The 16641-nt window shown below is 44.7% G+C and overlaps 1 protein-coding gene and 1 long non-coding RNA gene across 12 annotated transcripts in view; one reads left to right on the forward strand and one right to left on the reverse strand.

Moving 5' to 3' along the window:
• PDCD4 (programmed cell death 4) overlaps positions 1 to 16641 on the forward strand; it is a 57783-nt gene that overhangs the window by 19723 nt on the left and 21419 nt on the right. For 2 of the 11 annotated variants that reach the window (XM_020779833.3, XM_020779837.3), the window contains exon 1: positions 11027 to 11222. The exons of 4 other annotated variants lie outside the window; for them this stretch is intronic. The gene's annotated coding sequence lies outside the window, so the exon portion shown is untranslated. Of the gene's footprint in view, positions 1 to 11020; positions 11839 to 16641 lie in introns of those variants that run through there. 5 more of the 11 variants (XM_078389514.1, XM_072995554.2, XM_072995562.2 and 2 more) reach the window with 5 other exon arrangements.
• LOC140705969 (uncharacterized) lies at positions 1650 to 10938 on the reverse strand. The gene is made up of 2 exons (XR_012085630.2): positions 10725 to 10938; positions 1650 to 4689 (listed from the first exon to the last, which is right to left on the reverse strand). It is a non-coding gene; the product is annotated as an uncharacterized LOC140705969 (long non-coding RNA).

A 16641-nucleotide genomic window follows, 5' to 3' on the forward strand; every position in this document is an offset into this window, starting at 1 on the left:
CTTTAGTCTTAATAATCAAAGGATACTGATGGTCCAGCTCTGGCCTGAAAAAGCATGATTATGATAGAGTACATCTCAATGAAGACACAAGTGTGATGGCTGTCACACATGCCGCAGTTAAGAATTGAGAGCTGAATCTACCTTGGCCACACCCAAATTAGCAGAATTGTTGTGAAAGTTTGGCTTAGGTCATCCTGGACTCCAGCATCTTAAGAAGTGGACTCAAGAGCTTCTGCCTAATAAAATGTGTTTATATTTAAGGTGCCACAAGACTGTTGTTTCAGTTGCTACCAAGTTATTTTCTCCTTTCCGAAGGGATGTGGGTGCTCTGCCTTGTCAGTTTGCAGAGCACTAGGGTATGGGAATGTTTGCCATTCTCCTGTAACACTGACAAGTGTTGCAGTTGCCACAGATATATTTGCCTTACAGGGCTGTTGTAAGGATTAGAGATGAGGGTATTTGTATACGAATACCCCCGTACAGGTGGAGATAACAAGGGTCCAGCCCCATGGTTCCGGATGATCCACTCACTGATCTGCCGCTGCTGTGGGCTCCGCAATCCCGTCCTATCACCCTGGAGCTCGCAGTCAACAAGCCACTCTTCGACCTGGCAGAGGAACGTGTCGTCCCACCTCCTGCCAGGAGTGGCTAATCCATCGTGAGCTCGAGTGATAGGACAGGACTGCGGAGCCTGCGGTAGCGGTGGATCAGTGAGTGGGCCATCCAGAACCACGGGGCCAGACCTTCATTATCTCCACCTTTATGGGGGTATTCGTATACAAATGTTCATATACGAATACCCCCATCTCATAGTAAGGATTACAATCAGATGGTGTATGTAAAGCACTACACTAGTACAGTGGTGCCTCGCAAGATGAACACCTCGCGGGACGAAAAAATCACAAGACGAACGGATCTTGTGAGGTTTTTTTGGTGCCTCACAAGACAAGTTTTCCCATAGGAATGTATTGAAATTTAATTAACCCGTTCCTATGGGGGGGAGTCAGAAAGAAGTAACCTGGTAGTAAGACCAAGTAGACCGAGCCCCGCTCCTCCTTGGTAGCCTGGGAACAGCCTGCCTCTAGCACCGAACAGCTGATCGTTGAGAAGCATAGAGAGGCGGCAGCCATTTTGAGAGGCGGCCACATGGCTGCTGCCTCTCAAAATGGTTGCCGCCTCTCCAAAATGGCTGCCGCCTCTCTGCTGGTTCCTGACGGTCAGCTGTTCAGGGCTAGAGTCGGGCTGTTTCTGGGCTACCAAGGAGGAGTGGGGCTCAGTCTACTCAGTTTTACTACCAGGTAAGTGACTTTTTTTCCTATAGGAATGCATTAATTAAATTTCAGTGCATTCCTAAGGGAAAACTTGCTTCACAAAATGAAATTTCCACAAGACAGCATTAACCGTGGAATGGATTAATTCCGTTTTGTGAAGTACCATTGTACATTATTCTTAATCCAAGGCAGCTCTGTACCTACCCTGATTCCCCAGAAATAAGACCTAACCTGAAAATAAGCCCTAGTATGATTTTCCAGGATACTCGTAATATAAGCCCTACCCCAAAAATAAGCCCCAGTTAAGTGAAACCCTGCCATCCACCATTGTGCAGCAATGAGAAGAATATGACATGACTGTATCTGAATAAATGTAGATTGTTGTACATGGAAAAAATAAAACATCCCCTAAAAATAAGCCCTAATGTGTTGTTTTGGAGCAAAAATTAATATAAGACCTGGTCTTATGGTCGGGGAAACACAGTAGCTGTGATAGCAGTAAATCCACTGCATACGTTCCTACAGTCCAACCATGCAGTTCTATTTGACTGGGAAACTAACCAAGTGGATCAGCAAAGGCAACTACCATATTTGCCGGTGTATAAGGTGACTGGGCGTATAAGACCACCCCCCAACATTCCCACTCAGAATGTAGAGTTTGTTATATACTTGCTGTATAAGACTACCCCCCTTCCGCATGCGTGATTCTGCTTTGGCTGCATCATGGGGAGAGTTCCTTTTGCCCCTTTTGGTTCCTTTTCAGAGAGAGCCAGGGTTTGCTGGAAGAAGGAACAGCAGAGAGGCCGCAGCCATTTTGGAGAGGCGGCAGCCATTTTGAGAGGCAGCAGCCATGTGGTCGCATCTCAAAATGGCTGCCTCCTCTCTGCTGTTCCCGACAGTCAGCGGTTCGGCGCTAGAGTCAGGTTGTTCCCAGGCTAGGAGCTGGGCTCTACTGAGTCTTACTACCAGGTAAATGACTTCGCTGGGAAAGAGGGAGGGTTTGCTGGACATGCACCCAGTGTACAAGACAACCCCCCCACTTGAAGGCATGTTTTTCAGGGCCAAAAAGTCATCTTGTATGCCGGCAAATACGGTATGTTTGTTTTCCTTTGCTTGGCTTTTCTCGGGATCTAATCAGATTACCGTGGGCATCCTTTTTGGCTTCTCATGCTATATGGAGCTCTTCCAGAGTGTCTGGGTGGCACAGATATCAGGGCAAGAAAGAACATGATGCTATTTTAATTGTCTATTTTGTATGCTGTACGCCACCCAGAGTAGTCGAACGACTAGATGGGCGGGATATAAATATAATAAATAAATAAATAAATAAATAAAAATAACAAATGATCCTTGAAGACATACCAAAATCTTTTATTTAAGTCATGCAGAACATCTCTACCTTCTTTGTTCTATTAACTACATGAATTTCAAAAAACTTTTCAGTGATGTTGACAAAGCAAAGTTACTATGCTCTCCAAACATTTAGTGCTAGTTGAAATGCAGTACCAAGAATTATAAAGGGAAAGGCACTTTGTGGTTTCTTTCTCTCCTCAAAGATCTTCCTGTTATGATATTTGGTATTTTGGCCAGTGGTGTGTGACCTTTCACAGAGGTTTTGTTCCTATCGTTGTTGTTTTAACAGACAAGCACTGTGGGAGCTCTGTTTCTCCCTCCCAGCTGTTAGCAGGGAATCAGTATTTGGGATTAGCAGCAGGCTGAATATTAGCCAATAGAATTAAGTCTAAACCAAACAGATAGGTTTCTGGACAGAAGAGAGACAGACTCTTGAAGAGAAATTCGACCTGTTCAAAATAGTTTAGTAGACACCTTGAGGAACCATGTTCACATGTTAGGGTGTAACTCCAAATTTGTCCCACTCTTTGGACAATTAGAAAGCAAGAGTTACTATCAGCCTTTTTCCTGTGCTAGGACAATGTCTCAGCCTGTCACGTTCCCGGGGGTTACAACAGCTAAAGTCCGATACACCAGTCCAGGGTCAGGAATACCAAGAATGCAAAGCCAATGTCCATAAACCAACTCACAGAATGCAGTCCAAGGTCAGAGTCCAGAGTCCAATACACAGCGTAGTCCAAGGTCAGAGTCCAGAGTCAGGAACACAGTTCAAGAAGTGTGGATGCAAGCCAGGGGTTTTGACCCATTGCTTCCACAGAAATTCTGGCTGGCTAGGAGCTGTTTTATAGTAAAACAGCTCCTTGAGCTGCTGGAAACCTTTCCATCCTGTTAATACTCAGGGCTAGTTGAATGGATATTTCTGTGGACAGCTTTTGAGCGATCCTCTGACCTTTTTGTCCTTAGTCTTTCCCGAAGCCTGGCCCGAAGCTTGTCTGCTGGGGAAGGAGAATCTGGAGGCGTTTCAGGTGTTTCTGATCTCTCAGCATTCTCTTCAGCCTCAGTTAACCCTTCTGGTTCCAGGTCTTCAGCTGCACTCATGACACTATCCCCCTCCCCAGGACTCCCCCCTTCAGATGGGCTGGGTCGATCGGGGTAGGTAGCATGGAACTGCCGTATCGAATCAGGGGTGTGTAGATTACTGGCGGGTTCCCACGATCGATGCTCAGGACCGTAACCTTTCCAATGTACAAAATACTGAAGACCTCCTCGGCGGATTTGGGAGTCTAGGATCTGACGGACCTCGTATTCTTCCTCGCCATCGATCAGAATAGGTGGAGGTGGAGCCGGGGGCGAAGGTCGTGCAGGATCCGGTGCTGAGAGGAACAAGGAGAGATCGATGGAAAACCGGGTGGATACAGAGAGTATCTGGAAGTTGTAGCTGGAAGGCAACAGGGTTGATTTGTTCCAGGATTACATAAGGTCCTATAAACCGAGAGTCCAACTTACAGGACTAGCCAGGTCAGCAGAGGTAACGGGTGGAAAGTCAGACCTGATCTCCTGGTTTCAGAGGTGGCCCTTCTTGTCACTTTCGGTCAGCTGCTGTCATAAGCTTCTTTAGCCTGCTGAAGTTGCTCTCGGAGTAAGTCTTGGAGGGCCTGCAACTTGCGTATATGGGCATCGGCAGCAGGAACCATGGTTGATGGTAGAGTAGCCGGGAAAAGGCGAGGATGGTACCCATAGTTGGCTTCAAATGGTGTCTGTTCTGTAGATGTGTGTACAGTGTTATTGTAAGCAAATTCAGCCAGGGGTAACAGGGTAGCCCAATTATCTTGCTGATAACAGGTGTAGCAGCAGAGATATTGTTCTAGAGTTGCATTAGTACGCTCAGTCTGTCCATCTGTTTGGGGGTGATATGCCGACGACAAGTGCACCTGGGTACCCAAACTGGAGTGTAAGGCTTGCCAGAACCGGGAAGTGAATTGGGAACCACGATCAGAAATTAGGTGCGTCGGGAGCCCATGTAGATGGAAAACATGATGGAGGTAGAGTTGGGCGGTGTCAGGAGCTGTGGGACATGGAACAAAATGAGCCATCTTAGTAAACAGGTCCACTATTACTAAGATACAGGTATACCCTTGTGACCGCAGGAGATCTGTGATAAAATCCAAAGATACTGTGTCCCAAGAAGTTCAACATCGCCCGTATGCCCCGTTTCCCTTATTTTGGGACTTTCCTGGCTCCAAACCCATAATCCCCTAATGGACTGGACACGAGGAGAGTTAAGTTTCAGGGACCTGTGTCCGCATCTGGGTCCACCAGCTACCTTGGCCGCAGCAGGGTCAACAGACAAGCCCGTAATACCCTCGGAGTATGAGGACTTTGCTGATGTCTTCGAGAAGGGGGCTGACCAACTACCTCCGCACCGACCCTTTGACTGTGCTATCAATTTGGTGCCTGGGGCACCCCTTCCTCTGGCACGGATTTACCCCATGTCGGAACCCGAATTCGTAGCCTTAAGGGACTTTCTTGATAAAAATCTGAAACGGGGATTCATCCAGCCATCCACGTCACCTCTGTCTGCACCTGTCATCTTTGTTTAAAAGGGTGGGAAGCTTCACCCCTGCAATGATTACAGAGCCTTGAACAAGATAACTATTAGAGACCGTTACCCTCTACCATTGATCGGCGAACTTCTGGATCATCTTAAAGGGGCACAAATTTACACCAAGTTGGATCTCCATGGCGCCTATAATTTAGTGCGAATTCGTGCTGGCGACAAATGGAAGACGGCTTTTGGAACACGTTATGGCCAGCATGAATATCTGGTCATCCCTTTTGGATTGACCAATGCTCCAGCAGTGTTCCAGCAGTTCATGAATGTCATCAGAGCCCTGGTGGGGCTCGCTTAAGAGCACTTCGGAGGCTTTTCCTGCCCGCTTAAGAGCACTTCGGAGGCTTTTCCTGCACCATCAGAGGACTGGTGGGGGACCTCCAAAGCTGGCGATCGCGGCAAGGGGACCCACCGCCAGTCCTCCCATGGTGCTTCCCCAGCTCCCTACCCCTTAAGTTCCTTAAAAAAAATTTCCCCCCTAGGAATGCATTAATTAATTTTCAATGCATTCCCATGGGAAGTTGGTTTCGCAAGACGATGTTTTCGCAAGACAGCGATTTCCACGGAACTGATTAACATTGTCTTGCGAGGCACCACTGTACTTCCAAGGCTTTCCATTATCAGCCAGTCCATCCCTTTTGCCCCTAGCAATTTGGTTTCTATTCAAGGTTAGGGTCATCAATTCCACTGCTAGAGCACCCAGTCAGTCCCTTCCTCCCCAGATTTTTTTAAAAAGGAAAACAGCTGTTGTGGCATGCTGTTCTTCAGAATGGGAGCTCTGCTGAACTCAGTAGGACTTGGCTGAAATGCAGGATTGTGTTATAAGATGCTACTATCTGCACCTATGATGCCTACACAAATGAAACCTTATAAACAAGAGTAACAACTTTTGGACAATGTCACCGAAGCTACCTACATGAATTTGCTGAAACTCCGGGAGGCAGTGGAAGACAAGAGGGTCTGGCATGCTCTGGTCCATGGGGTCACGAAGAATCGGAAATGATTTAATGACTAAACAACAACAAACAACTTTTGTGTCTATAAAGATATGGAAAGTAGAGGTATGGGGAAAAACCTGGTAGATAAGCACTGAGGTCTCCAGATCTGTGATCATGGGCACAGGAGAAAAATGGCTCTTGACACATGTACAGACATGTGGGGCCGGCCAAGACCCAGCTCCTACAACCAGCCCAGTTGCTAGTAGGCTGCCTACCTTTAGGCCACCAGGAAGACCACCCTCGCCCATAATTTGGGGGGCTGGAAGGTGTTAGTGGGGCAGAAGGGGGCACCATGGAAGAGGTCACGGGTGCCACTGCCCATGAAGGCTGTTAAAGGTGGGGTTGAGCTCAGAAGGGCAGACCTGCAGATTGGGAGGCTTGTGAGGCAGAGGCCATGGAGGATAAGGGAGACCCCGGTTTGGAGGACTGGGAGAGAGGTGACCAGACCCATGGAGTGCCTAGTGGGTCGATCTCTGTGATGGAACCACACAGCCTGGGCCCAGCAAGGAACAGTTTCTCTAGCCAATCCATTGATCTGACAGCAACCCTGACACACTTCTAGGGCTGCTCCCCCTGCTGGTCACATCCAGCTCATTCTGAAAGGGATGCTGCCACCATCTATGCCCACAGTGAAGGGTGCACTACACCTTGCTAAACTAGAGTGAAGACAACAACCTCCCATCACAAAGCCAACAGTTTATCTCAATGCAGCACCCTTGTTGCAGCACCCCCTGCCTTGCCATCTGCATTAAGTCCTGGAGTTGGTGGAGGAGACTCTTCCCACTTGCCCCAGATACCTCCTGAGATCTAGTTGGATGGCAACCTTGTTAATGTCAGTTAAAGGTAAATAAATAGTTGTGTTTCAGCAAACCCTTGTGTCATGATGGAAAGGGCAGCTGGTGTGGTTCACAAGACAGAAGAAAGAACATGGGTTAGCTTGTCCAACAAGCAGTCACCCTTCTTTTCATCAGACCCCCTCCTCTCAGGGGGTACCCTCCATCCCCTCAATTGTCCTATTATGAGTAGAGTGAGGAGAAGAGATTCCTCTGGTTATTCCCTCATGCCACCTGCTCTCCCATTTGGGAAAGCTAGTGGCACAGGTCCCCTTTTTCAGTCTGATATTGAATGAGAGATGAGTACAGGAATGGTAGCTGCCCTGTGTTGTCCCCAACAAGAACTGCAAGCAAAGCTTCCTGAAACCAAGCACCAGATTCAAGAATGCTCCTACAGGCTGTGCCAAGGTATGCCACATTCATTTTCTTTTCTCCCAAAATTCTCCCAAGTACTCCCTAGGCAAAATTCTGGGAGCACTTGTACAAAAGAGACACTGCTCCAGTCCTTCCTGGCCAAACTCTTTTGCCTTACAAAAGCAGCCTAGCTGGGTGGATAGCTCAGTGTTTTAGGTATCTCGTTGTGGAGCCAGAGGCTAGGAGCTTCGTTTTCCACTGTGCCTCCTGTGAGTAGAACCAACCTGTGTGGCACTGGGCAAGTTGTACAGTCCCAGGGCACCCCCAGAAGTAGGGAACGGTAAACAACTTCTGAGTTCTCTACATGGAAAACTCTGAAAAGGGTCACAAGTCAGAACTGGCATGACAGGACATTATTGTTGTTCAATAATGCCTCAAAAAGAGCCTCGTGGTGCAGTGGTTAAAACGCTGTACTGCAGCTAAAACTGTGCTCACAACCTGGGGTTCAAATCCCAGGTAGTCGGCTCAAGGTTGACTCAGCCTTCCATCCTTCCGAGGTCGGTAAAATGAGTACCCAGCTTGCTGGGGGGGCAATGTGTAGCCTGTATAATTAAAAATTGTAAACCACCCGGAGAGTGCTTGTAGCGCTATGGGGCGGTATATAAGTCCAATAAATAAATAATAAATAAATAAATTCCTCCGATGTCAGGGGGAAAGCCCTTGGAGACCTACAAACGAAAAAAGGCAGGGGAAAAGGGTGGGAAATTTGAATTTCCCGCCCTTTTCCCCTGCCTTTTTTCATTCATAGGTCGAGGCTCCATTTGCAAGTTGATGCCAATTTTTGCGAATGGAGCAGTTTGTAAATCGAAATGTTTGCAACTAGGGATGTTCTTAAGTCAAGGTACCACTGTATTGCAGTTTTTTGTAGCTCTGATGGTGGTAGTTCTGAGATCTGCAAGTGCTTATAGTGCTGTGTGAAATTTCTGGATATTGTTCCCAAAGCCCCAATGACTATGGGGACAACTGAAGTGTGTTTCATCCAAATGTGAGATATTTTGATTGGCAGATCTCTGTATTTTGTTCATTTTTCCTATTATTTATTTTCACTGGAATTACAGTGTCAGTGATCCAGACATTTCTTCATTCTATAACAACAACAACAACAACAACAACAACAACAACAACAACAACAACAACAACAACAACAACCCTAATGGGCAGCAAGACTACAGGCCCTAGAAAGACCTAGGACACGGATTTTTAACCTTTTTTTCACACAAAATAGGCCTAAGACTATGAAATATTGGGTGTGCATGGATATGAACCTGTCAACAGAATTTGCCAGAATTTTGCATGTGGAATTCTTCAAGAATTCTGAGAGATAAAGTCCAAAAAACTGAATGATACACCCTTAGCGTGTACAGTGTTTTGCACAAAGAAGGCAGTTTCTTGCTGCAGTGTTGCCTAGGAGCTTGAGTTGCTGCTGCAACTAACAGAGCCTCTCGTGAGGATCTAACCCCCACCCTGGAACAATTTCTCCATCTTTTAATTATATGGAAATTGTGCACCACTCTTCAAAGGAAAAATGGTGAGCAGAGTCTGACAAGAATATTCTCTGTTCACATGTGATTAAAATAGAATCACGTAATGATAGAAATGGAAGTTTAAATCGTCCTTCCATTGTGGGTGCCCAAACAATCAAAAGGCTTAGTACAAACAGTTTTAATTTTTTTCCATATGCACTTTGGAGGAGAACCTAAGCAATGCATTATATGACAGCAAATTTGTCTGAGAGAACAATGTTTCAAAAGACAAGATTTTATCCAACCAGCATTCAAACCAACAGGCCAAACCTGTCTGGCTGTAGGCCATTTCACAAGGAAGCTCTCCTCTTTTATCTTTTTGAAGGGTTCTGAGGAAGACAGTACTGTATTGTTAAAATGGTACTTTGCACAAGTTCATCCATTTTCCTTAGCAGTGGTATGGTAGAACCCTGGATGTCATGGTTTGCAGGGCAGTATCAACTGCACATGTAATGAAAAGCATTTCATGGAGGCTTGCTCTTGAATGGGCAGTTAAGACCCATTAGCTTTATAAAATACCTTTTTCTAGTAAATATCAAAATTACTAGAACTGGTTTGTTGATTTTAATCAACATAGTGACCTGACTCTATGGATCCTCATCTTGGGAGCTGCTATGAGAACTCTCATAGCGAGTGCCTGCACTTGAAAAATCATCATTTCCTTTGCCTGTAACATCTTATCTGATGAAGAGATCTCAGTATCTTGAAAGCATGCACATACATGTATGTGCCTTTCTGGTTAATCTAAAAAGGGTAACATTACTAAAGCATTGTTTTTCACATTCTGTGGATGTAGTCAACAAATTAGCATGGGTCAACATGCTTTGAACAGCATAACAGGTCTGGCGGCATCTTTGCTGGTCCCAGACACTCCATGTTCTTCATCTGGATTTAGGCCTAAAAGTTCTGGTAAGTTATAAGCAAGACTAATTCCTGATCATGGGACATAGCTATTAAGGTATGTGAGTGAACATGAGCTAATTTAATTCCAATCTTAACCTAGCAGGGCTTTTAAAAACTGAACGTGGATGCATTTAGAATCAGAGCTGGAGCAACCTCGAGGGATATTAAGCCTAAATCTCATCCAAACAAGAAAACCACTGCTGAAGCATTCTTGACAGAAAATGACTGTCCAATACTGACCTTCAATAATGGAGGTTCCACTAATTTCTCCATCCTGTTCCATTCCCAAACAACTTATCAAGAAGTTCTTTCTGGTGCTAGTGGATTGGTGTGCTCACTACACCTGTTTCTACCTGTCAGGGCTGCACACTCCCGGATTTAATTTCTTTAAAGCCAGTGAAGCTCGACTCCCCTTAAATGGGGCCCCGATGTGTTCAGGCTACAGCTGATGACTATTCTGTGGGTGGTGAGTCCCACGGGACTTCACTTTCCTCAGTACTCTTGTGGTGGAGGAGGAAGAAACGTGGCGCTGCACAACGGTAGAAGCACATTCAGCAAGTCAAGGCATTCTTCCTTTTCTCCTGCAAAAATGCGACTCCAAGTAACTGAGGGAAGCTCACCAGACGCACGTGACACATATGCCATCAGCCTAGAAATCATTTTTGTGGTGATGCGTGCATATGCCGACATCGAAAGGAACCATGACGACACTACGTTATGCCATGATCGTGAAGCTCCCTATGCATGTTTACTCGGAAGTAAAACCCGCTGTCTTTAATTGGACTGACAGCTAGCACTCCCGCCACATCTATGCATACCTACTCAAATGCTCAAACGAGGCGAGTTAAATCGGAATGTGCGTATACGATAGCAGCCTCAGTGTCCTTCCAACGCAAACTACCTTCCCCATGCAAACTAGAATGCCTCGAGACCAGGATCGGAAGGAACGAGCCTCGGCAAAAACTAAGCGCGCCAAAGAAAATGGCAGTTTAACACCGACGCGTGCAACCCCCGGAAAGCAAACACTCTCTGCACGCCCAACGCGGCTGGTTGGGGGGGAGGAGCTCCAGCCACCCACCTTACGGCCAGCTTCCTCCAATCGCCTCTCTCCTTCCGCCTTCTGGGCGGGGCTAAGCCGTGGTCTGAACGTGGGGGCGAGCCAGAGGTTTGTTTGAAAACAACCACGAGTGAGGAAGCGAGATGAAGAGTGATGGGGCTGGTCGTGTTGTGTGGCTGAGGCGGAAGGCGTAGAGACAGCGGTTGGTTGTGCGCCCTGAGCTGCAACTTCTGAGTAAAAAAGCCAGTGGAGGAGAAGGGTGAATTTCGAAATGATTCCTTTTTTTCCTCCCTTAAAACAGAGGTGGTGCTGGATTGGGGTAGCTTGCCTTCGGTGCTTTTCATGCCGCTGCTGTTGTTGCGCCTCAAGTAATCGGAAGATGCAGACCCCACAGCTCTCCTGCTTCGAGGGGACCTTGGGGCTCAAAATCAGAGGGGTCCTGCCTCTGAGCTAACGGGATCCCTTCGGGAAGATTGATTGGCAGTCGCCTTTTGACTCCATTTTGGTTCTTAAACTCCCCCGCCCCCCAAAGTGGTGGTGTGCATTTAGCTTATCACGGTCGGAGGACTTTCTAGAAAAGGGAAAGACGTGCAAGTGTTCACTGGCATGCTTGGTGTTTTAGTGCATTCAGTTGTGTGCCAAGCAGTCCGATCTTATTTCTGGAGATGTCGGTTTATTCAGAAATAAGCTCCGCTGTATTCAGTGTGAGCATAGGGTGCGTATGTGCGATGCCTATGTGTGTGTGGGGTTGCAGCTGGAGACAACCTGTAGCACGGTACCGTACTTGTATACCGTACTTTTCCTCTGAAGGAAACTTCGCTGTGGACGCTAACTTCTGAGAAAACCAGCACAGGGATACATACTTTCCCTCGGAAGTGAGTCCTACCGGCCTAAAATAAGTACACTGTAGGATTGCAACCTAAGTATGGAATTGTTTATTGGGAATAATTCTCTTTGAACTATCTTTTGAGTAAACGCTATTGCTGCCAGATGATTTACGGTGCAATTGTGTTCCTGTTTACTACTCAGAAGTAAAACTCACTCAATTCTGTAGGATTTACTGTACTTTGGAGAGAATGTATAAATGTGTGCCTCCTTACTGCAGTTTTACATAATTAATTTTATTAGGTAAATTTTATGTGGTGATTAGTGAACAATTTCACTTAAATGTTAGTGATCTCCCTTGCTGTTGTTCCACCTCTCATTTTCTCTCTCTCTCTGACTTTTGAGAGTTAGGGGTTTTTAAGATGTGAGACATCTATTTGCCCTGGCTAGCTTTAATACTCATTTTTGGCCTTCAAAGCTTATAAAGTTCATAACAGAATAACTTTATGAAGAACATCTTGTGCTTCCTCTGTTGGTCTACCAGTTGTGGTTCAGGGGAGCCTTAAACAGGGAAGTCTCTCCACATTGCCTATGACATAAGTGGGATTAAATCCCAGGATGTGGTTTGACAGCGCATGATAGAACAACTGCACTAAAGCTCAGTAGGTCATGATCTGGGTCGTAGCTGGAAAGGAGATTGTAGGAACCACATGGGTGCTGCTTCTGTGTTGGGAGTAGGGCACAAATTATGTTGGACCTTTGTGCAGCTGGCACTGCTGTATCTAAAAATAGGAAGTTGGGTGGTACAGGTGTGTTGGACAATAAAATATTTGTTCTAAAGACTCTTTATAGAGTTCGTTTGTTGATTGGGAAAGAGTGTTTCCCAAGGTCTGATGGGCTTGCAACTTTCAAGATCTGATGCTTTCCTCTGTAGCATGTGGAGTGCTGATTGGTATGTGTGTGTTGGCTGTTGCTAACTGTCTAGCTGGAGAGCCTGAGGGAGAGAATGAAGGAGAGGGACAGTGGTTGTACTTCTCATACAGTATAGACTCGTTGCACAGACTAATCAGTAAGTGACTTACAGATCACGAGTCATGGCTGGTATGCATTTATAGGAACACCACTAGAACAGGGAGATGACCTCATTTCAAACCAGTAAGGTGTTAACATGTTAAGAACATACTTACACCAGTTGCTACATGGACATGTCAAGTCACATGTGCATGTCACAGCACACCAATTATTTCTGACTTCTTGGTAAAAAGTAATGACAAGAAGATGAACATGTTCTTTTATACTCTCTGTGAATGTAGGTTTACTAAAGACCTCTGGTTTCCATTGTAGAACTATAAATCTAAAAATCTGATCTATAGAGAAACAAAGGCATTTGGAGATTACTTGATAACATTTATTTTTGTGCACAGAATGGGTGTATATTAGCTATCATTTTTATCCCTGAAACTGTCTCGAGAAGGGATGTCCTGGGAGAATTGTGTATCAGCTTGGTTTGTGGGAAAATTCCAAAGATAACAATATTTGATAACAAAATTATTTGCACTGAGGCTTGAAATTAGGGATAGGTGTCTAGTGTTCAGTGTTTTGCATAGTATGTAATTAAGAGGGAGGTTCAAAATACTTCGGGCAAACAGAGGAAGCTAACTAGAAGGTCAGGAAGAGGTTTTCTGGAGAGGGTGGAGTTGGGTTTAGTCATAAGCAGTGTTGGCACTTTCTTTTGTGATCATAGATTAAACATGCAGAGCATTTGGACCGGCCATTTTAGAGGTACTGACTGCATAAGACATAGGTGATTTGCTAAGAATTCAGCTGGTTTTTGTACCTTGCATGTTTCTGCTACAGTGTTAAACATTTCCTTGGGAGGCAGACAATTGCCTTGAAATCAATACAACTTTATATTGAACATAACTCAGATCTTGTAGGCTTGTGAAGTAATGGTGAGTTTGTGGCAAAGGCAGCTTGTAAAGTGGGAGGAGAGGAAGAGACCTCCTCCCAAAACATGGCAGGGGATGCCTACTGCCCTTCGTATGAGAGCTGCCTGTGGTTTGTGGACTACAGAGGTGAATCACGATTACTGAAACTAAAGATCCCCTGCCCCAAGAGCACATCTTCACTACAGACTTCTGCCAGTGAAGTTGATTATTGTATCGCTTTGGGGCAGGAGCAAACCAGAGAAAAGTATTATTCCTGTTTAAAGTAACAGTGGGAAGTAGAGGGGGACAGGTTTGTGATTCTGGACTATGACACTCAGTATTTCCCAGGCAGTTCTGAGGAAGTTCTAGTCTAAAACCACAAATTTGCACACCTTTAGTGGGAGGATGTTAGTTCTGCCAGCATACAGAGATGGTGATAATTTGAGATCCATCTAATGCAAGGTGTAGTAAAAACTACTGTACCATAAAATTTAATTCTCCCAGGAACACAGGAGGTTATCTTATACTAGTCATATTCTTGACCACTCTAACCCTTTCTTCCCAACTCTGACTCTTCACAATCTCAGGTCAGATTTTTTCCTAGTCCTGCCTACCCCAAGGTGCTGGAGGTTGAATCTGGGATTTTTTTGGTTGTAAAGCATGTACTTAACCATTACCTTTCCTATTATGTAACTCCCTCACCTAAGCAAAGGTTGAGAACTGATTGCTGTGTAATTCTTATAATCATAAAATATGATCTAACATTTTTATATATCTGTAGTAATTGGCGTGTACAAATCAGTCACCCTAAGCACATTCATGTATGATCAGAAATCTAGTCATTTGAGTTCAATGAGTTTGCTCTCTGTAATGAAAGGAGTTAGTAGAGGTGTGCAGGATTGTATTTTCTGGGCTATGATTCCCAGAATTCCCTGAGCAACTTGTGCTTGGGATTTTTGGCTTAAATATGATTTATCTTGTGACCCATATAATCACCAACAACATCACAATATCTATGTGGGACTGCATTTGAAAGTGACACAGAAGCTTCAACAGATACAAAATGCAGCAGCTAGCTCAGTATTGGGAGCCAGGAAGTATGATCACATATCTCTGATCCTCCTTAGCCTGCATTGTTTGCCTGTTTGCTTCCAGGCCAAATTCAAAGTACTAGTCCTAATTTATAAAGCTCTTTATGATTTGGGATCTTATTACCTGTTGGAGCATCTCTCCTTAAGATCGTTGACCCATGCCACCCAGTCCAGACAGGGTTCATGGTTTCAGAGGCCAGGAAAACTACCACCAGAACCTGGCTTTCTTGGGGCCTTTGGTAACATCCTCCCCCTTTTATATATTTAAGGACCCATGTGTTTTTAATCTGTCTTTTGTCTGCTGTCATTTCTGGAGTTTTTTCCTGTCTGTTTTTGTTAATTGGATGTTTGTGTTTGGTGGGGGTTGGGTTATTTCTTTCATTGCTGTTAACCATCCAGAGTAGTGCTCTGTCACTAGATGAGCAGGATAAAAATAAAATGAAATAAATGAATAAATAAATTGTTGTTACACCAACAATTAACTAAATGAATGTTACTCTACATTCTGAAGAGTGTTTAACAAGGATAATAAGACATGACTTTATACAGAGTCAGTCAAGTTTTATGAAGATAAAAGGTAATGACAAAAGTGTTGCAACACCCTTAAGACTAATCATTTTACATCAGCATGAGCTTCCATAGTTTACAGTCTGCTGCTTCTTCTGCTGAAGTTGAAAGATAGTTTTCCAGGAGATGGTATCTTCTCCCTATCCCATAGAATTTTTTTTCCATGTTAGGAACTCCCTGAACACTAGTGTTATCATCTGCACCATGATAAAAGTGCTCTGTACTTTTGTTCCTGGGTAATCATTTTCAACACAGAGATTAGAAAAAATTTGGGGTATAACTCCCAGGATCTCAAGTGACTATGCAGGCTGGAGATTATAGTTCAAAATTATTATTTTCCCCAAGCACTTTAGCCATCACATTGCAAAAGAAGGATGTATGACTGTTAGTATTTGTTGTCTCTCTAGCTGCATAGGTTTGTCTCATAAACTACTGTATGTGCTTTGGATGTGGAGTGGATGTGCTTTGGATTCACTGGCTATATTCCTGTTGATGTAAACCAAATCATAATGTTTGGTCCATTCCTCCCTAGTAAACAAATCATTCCTGCTGTGCCGTTTGAAACACGGACATGCATGCATGCATGCCCAAGAGTTACAGTAGGGATGGTTTGTTTACTGGAGAGGAACTGACTGAAAGTTAAGATTTGGCTTATACTGAACAGCAGGATTGTGGTAATTGGTTAAAAGCACTTGGATCATAATCTTCATTGTGATGGATTGTTAATTCTTCTTCGATACAAGACGCTGCATATCTTTGTTCTAGTGGTCTGTGATGTCTGAGTATAAATTTCTACTTTCTGATGAACTAGTCCACTGAATTTTATAGTCTGTGCTATTGCTTGTGATTTAATTGCTTATGATAATTTAAATTCGTATTTCTTACAAGTAATTTTAGCCTTCTTAAGGCATCTAGAATATAATCAGTGGCAACGTTCTAGTTACTGCAGTTCTCAGTTGTTCTAATACATTCTCCCATTTTGCGGGGGCCATAGCTCATTGTTCTGAAACCACCAGGAGAGATGCTGAGCTTCCCAACCTTCGGTCCCCATATGTTCTTGAACTAAAACTCCCATAAGCCTTCAGCACTAGCTGTGCTGGCAAGGATTTCTGGGAGTTGTAGTCCTAGAACATCTGGGGATCCAAGTTTGAGAACCACTGAGCTGAGGGACCAGAGATCTTGCTAGACAGAAGGCAGATTCCTGTAACCCAGAGTAGGGACAACTCTAGACTTGAGCTGTCACAGACATGGGGAACCTGTGTTGCTT

Source organism: Pogona vitticeps, chromosome 3 (assembly GCF_051106095.1).
Source record: "Pogona vitticeps strain Pit_001003342236 chromosome 3, PviZW2.1, whole genome shotgun sequence".
NCBI classification, from domain to species: domain Eukaryota; kingdom Metazoa; phylum Chordata; class Lepidosauria; order Squamata; family Agamidae; genus Pogona; species Pogona vitticeps.